This window comes from Pyrus communis, chromosome 6, assembly GCF_963583255.1.
Source record: "Pyrus communis chromosome 6, drPyrComm1.1, whole genome shotgun sequence".
Lineage (NCBI taxonomy): Eukaryota > Viridiplantae > Streptophyta > Magnoliopsida > Rosales > Rosaceae > Pyrus > Pyrus communis.
In genome coordinates, this window is record NC_084808.1 from 6,329,341 (window position 1) to 6,335,007 (window position 5,667).

The 5,667-nt window shown below is 38.7% G+C and overlaps 1 pseudogene; it reads left to right on the top strand.

Annotated features, from left to right (window-relative positions):
* The first annotated feature begins 2,372 nt into the window (after positions 1–2,372).
* On the top strand, positions 2,373–5,290 carry LOC137738305 (receptor-like protein EIX1; annotated as a pseudogene).
* Positions 5,291–5,667: the final 377 nt, after the last annotated feature.

Genomic DNA, 5,667 nt, shown 5'->3' on the forward strand with positions numbered 1-5,667 from the left:
ATTAATTCAATTTCTGGGAAAGTATAGTATATAGGTATATACGGAAAACCAAAAGCCCACTCACTGGTAAGTGGAAGGGTCGTAGCCCCCCTGCCTCGAGTGAGCACGCTCGTCCTCGGGGTACGTGTCACCTATATGCGAAATAACTATAAAAACGTTAATTTTAAAGCACATAACCAACTTCTCGTAATAACTTCTCATACATTGCTCAAATTGGACAAATGAATATACCAACGTGCTCTACACAACCTCAGGATCACAACCATATTTTTAGAAAAAATTTCCACCGCCGCACGCGCCCCCACGCGCCGGCCATGCGCAGGCACGTGCCTGGCACGCTGACGGCGTCAACTGACGCCGTGAGGAATATTCCGTTAGTTCTAACGGATTCCGTCAACGGCGTCAGGAATATTCCGTCAGATTTGACGGAATATTCCGTCACCTTCTCCGGCGAGCCTCCGGCGACGTCGCCGGCGCCGGAAACTGGAAAAATTTTCTAACTTAGTTTTCTCACTCGTTTCTCAACCATTTTTCATGATTCTTGAACCAAAATAAAGCCCTAGACTAGTAGAACAACGTTATACAAGTTTCGAGGGCTAAAAGTCACCAGATCATACCTGTCTCCAAACTCGAAAACCGGCCAACTTCGAACCAAGCTATTCCGACGTCCAAATTCGTCCAACGAAGTACTCCGAGGCTCCTTGGGACACCACCAAGCTACCTACGAGCTTAAAAATCCCAAAAACGTGCTAGATTAAGGTTTGCATGAACAGTACTCAATTCTGCCATTAACGAATCGACGTGAAAACAACGGATTTCTCACCTGAAAATGGTACGACCGTGTTGCTCTCAGCCTCACGAGTTTGAAGGTGTAGTTGGTTCCCTCGATCTGCTAAGGTTTTATGGTTCTTGGTGTGTGTCCGTACGTTCTTAGAAGGAAGAGGAAGGAAAGAGGACTCGGGGGAGAGAGAGACAGGGAAAAGACAGAGGGAGAGGGAGAATGACAGTGTGTGTGTGTGTGTGGCCCAACACTTGCCAACACCACACAACCACCAAACAATAATACGAAAACAAGCTAGGGGTAAAAGGGTCATTTCACATGTACGTTTTAATAATCCCGGGACGGGATGTCACATGATTTCTTCACATACATTTGCTAATTACGATTTTCCCCTTTTTTCTCATCATATGCATTAGGTCTCTCTCTATTTTCTTTCCGTTGGTTTTGAATGGCATATGGCTTGTGTTACTAGGTGGATTCCAACGATTTGCAACGAAGAGAATGGGTTCAACTTCAGTAACTTTTTTGTGGCATTGTGCTTGTGATATTTCTTATTATATTACCGTTTTTTTTTTTTTTTTTTTTTTTTTTTTTTTTTTTTTTTTTGTTAGTGTTTTTTGTTATTTAGTATGGTTGATTTTATTAGTGTATGAATTGTTGAGTTTGGAGTTGGGTTTGATCTATTGCATTTGTATTCGATTAGGTACGATAAGTTATATACATTCGATTAGGTACGATAATTTAGATAAATTTGATTAGGTACTATAATGTAGATACATTCGATTAAGTACTATGATTTAGATGCGTTCAATTAAGTACTATGATTAGGTTTTTTCAACTACGTACTATAATTTAGGAATGTTTAGCTAGGTACTAATATTTAGACACATACACTTTGTTGGTGTGTTTTACGTTTGATACCTTCACTTTTTTCATCTTGTAATTTTGGCATGATGATATGAAAAATATATAAATCATGGAAGAAATCAATTAATCAAATTCAAAATTAGTTTCTAATAATGTGGAACATACCAAGAAGGTCGAATAATTAATTATAGGGGCACAATCGGAACAAAAAGAGCCATTAAAGAGTTTAAAAACAACAAAATATGAGTTATAGTAATCATGATGACATGGAGGACCAAGATCAAATAACTAATTCTACACCAGGTTTTAATGAAAAATTAATCTAATACAAGGATTAAAATTCATTTACCCCTAAATTTTTTCATAACGACTTTGTAGGTCTGGATGTAGAAAAATGACTTGACTCACTTCTAAATGTCCAATGAGGCATCTAATTATAATTTTCTCAATTAAATATCCAATAGTAGTAGAGTAAAATATGGTCCTGACGTTTCTTTGGGGATGAACCATATCCATCATTACCTGGAATTTGTTTTGGGGATGGACCATCCTTTCTGTCTTAAATATCTTGACCCGCTTCCGTCTTCATCGGGAGGGATGTAGAAAAATGATTTGTAGTAAATATAAAGAGTAGGGCCGAGGTTGGACCTTTACTCTTTACTAACGTGTGTATATATAGCACTACTCTAAATTACTCATTCCTCACATCCATCACCTACTCCATATCTATACGATGACAATCATGAGACTTGTTTACCTACTCACCTTTCTTCTATCCATTGCGTCTTTTACACTTACCTTATGCAATGGAAACCTGATCCATTTGCCTTGCAAAGAAAATGAGAGACAAACGCTTCTTATGTTCAAGAAAGATCTCGATGATTCTTCAAATATGCTTTCCTCTTAGGATGGTGAAGGCGATTGTTGCAACTGGACCGGTGTTACCTGCAGTAATTTAACCGGTCATGTCCGTGAGCTCCACCTTGCTGGTTATTTGGATGAAGTGACTGGTGAGAACCGTAAGCTGGGTGGCAAGGTAAATCCTTCTCTACTCAATTTAAAGCATCTCAGCCACTTGGACTTAAGCTTCAACGATTTTGAAGGACTACAGATTCCCAGCTTTTTGGGTTCTCTTAAACGTTTAAGATATCTTGATCTCTCGTATGCAGGGTTCAACGGAACCATTCTTCATCAGTTGGGAAATCTCTCAAGTCTACGTTATCTCGACCTTTCTAAAAACTTTGATTTGATGGTCGAGAATCTTGAATGGCTCTCTGGTCTTTATCTGTTGAAACATCTTGACATGAGTCATATAGATCTTTCCAACGCATCTCGTTGGTTACAAGTAAACACACTACAAGTAAACACACTCCCTTCTCTGCTGGTAGACTTGCATTTTCCTGATTGCGAACTTCATGTGGTATTGCGAACTTGACGAATCTTAAAGTTCTTGATCTTGCTGACAATGATGTCAACTCTACCATACCTACATGGTTGTACAGTTTGGGCAATCTTGAGTCCCTTGATCTTTCTTTGAATGCTTTCCATGGTGAAATTTCGAGTTCCCTTGGAAACTTGACAGCCCTTGTTGATCTTCAATTAAGTGGGAATGAGCTTGAAGGGGAAATCCCAAACTCCTTGGGAAATCTTTGTAGGTTGACTTCTGTTGGTCTAAGGGTGAACAATTTTAGGGGGAGGGTATCAGAAATCTTAGAAAGTTTGTCTCGGTGTAGTTTTGATCAAATAGATAATTTAGATTTTTCGAATAATAATTTTTCAGGTCATTTATCTGGTATGTTAGGAATTTTTAAAAAATTTAAGTTCTCTTGATCTTTCGTATAATTCTATATCAGGTCTCATTCCGGTGTCCTTAGGAAATCTATCAAGCTTGCAATACTTGAGCATTGATCATAATTCATTCGAGGGTGTTGTCTCTAAAGCTCATTTTACTAATCTTACAAGATTGAAAATGTTTACTGCAGATGATAACTGCTTGACTCTTAAAACCAACTATGACTAGGTTCCTCCTTTTCAGCTTTCTATCTTGAGTTTAGGTTATTGGCATCTGGACCCATCAGAGTTGCCTACATGGCTTCAAAGTCAAAATCAGTTGTCTATTCTTAACATGTCCAATACAGGAATTTCAGGTACCATTCCGACTTGGTTTTGGAACATCATTTCATATGATTTAGCAAACTATGTGGATCTCTCGAGTAATCAATTGTCCGAGGAGGTTCCAAACATAGTTTCTGCCAATTGGCCAAAACAAAAACACCATTCCAATTCTTTCTCTATGGGTTTCCTTTTTGTAATTGACTTAAGATCGAACCAGTTCAACGGTTCATTGCCTCTTGTCTCTTCGGCAGTGTCTATTCTAGATCTTTCCAATTCATCATTTTCGGGAACTCTCTCTCACTTCTTTTGTGATAGGAGTGATGTACCTAAAAACCTTTAAGTTCTTCATCTTGACAACAATCTCCTCGATGGAGAAATTCCTGATTGTCTGTCATACTTGCCAAACTTGACAACTGTGAATCTAGAAGACAACAATTTGACAGGGAAAATTCCAAGCTCTATTGGAGACTTACTTTGGCTTGGATCATTGCACTTGCGCAATAATAGCCTATCTGGAGAATTACTCGTGTCCCTACAAAATTGTCAGCAGTTGTTTTTTCTTGACCTTGCTGGAAACAAGTTTGCTGAAGGCATTCTAATATGGTTTGGCCCAAGCTTGGCAGTTCTTAGTCTTTGTTCAAATCAGTTCCATGGTTTCATTCCAGATGAACTCTGCGGTCTCACAAATCTCCAAATCTTGGACCTTGCTTATAACAATCTCTCGGGAACGATACCAAGATGCTTCCAAAATTTTTCATCCATGGCCACTACCTTTTCAAGCGAATATACCATTATTGCAGATGCCATTTTTGGTTCTTATATTGGTAAGAACTACATAGAGATTGCGGATTTTGTGACCAAAGGCAGAGAAGTGAAATATGACACAGTGCTTCGTTTGGTAACTAGCTTGGACCTTTCAAGCAACATGATATCTGGAGAAATCCCCGAAGAGCTGACCAGCCTCATTATCTTGCAAACATTGAATTTATCCAATAATCTTCTGACTGGAAGAATCCCTTCCAAAATCGGTGATATAAAAATGTTAGAGTCACTTGATTTGTCCGTGAACCAACTTTCTGGCGAAATTTCTCCAAGCACATCGAACTTGACATTTCTCAGTTGTCTGAATTTGCCCTATAACAAGCTGATAGGGCAGATTCCGATAAGAACTCAGCTTCAGAGCTTTGATCAGTCTAGTTATGTTGGCAACAAACTATGCAGACCTCCATTGAAAGAGCGTTGCAGTGTAAATGAGGCCATGCCACCGGTAGGTGATGACAAGCACGTAGAAGGTTATTTACTTGAAGACGGTGGGTTCTATTTGAGCTTGGGGCTTGGATTTGCATTCGGGTTTTGGATTGTTCTTGGTTCATTGTTGTCTAATGTGCCATGGAGCAATGCATTTTCTCAGTTCCAAAATCGCATTGTGAAAAAGCTCTATGCTGCAATTGTTGAATGTTATTAACTATTTTTCAGCCGTTAGAGGCGTTTGTGTGGTTTGTTTCTACTTTTCTGCTATACAGATGGACTTTTGTGCCAATTTATTTTGTCTTTTCTTTGGTTTTTTTTTTCTTTTCCTAAATAAAATTGTAAGATTTGCTTTATAAGTATGAAATTTCAGATACGGTCATGAGAAACTATATTTATAGAGTTGAAATTCGATGTGAAGTGCGTCTCATAACTAATCTCAATTTAAAAAATAAAAATAGAAATTCCTTCCCTTAAAGGGATTGTGTGTGTGACATCCCGTCCCGGAAATATCGAAACGCACGTGTGAAATTACAATTTTACCCCTAGTTTATTTTCGTTATGTTTTTGGTTACTTGGTGTGGTGTTGGCAGGTACTGGGCCACACACACACACTGTCTCACTCTCCCTCTCCCTCTGTCATTTTCCCTGTCTCT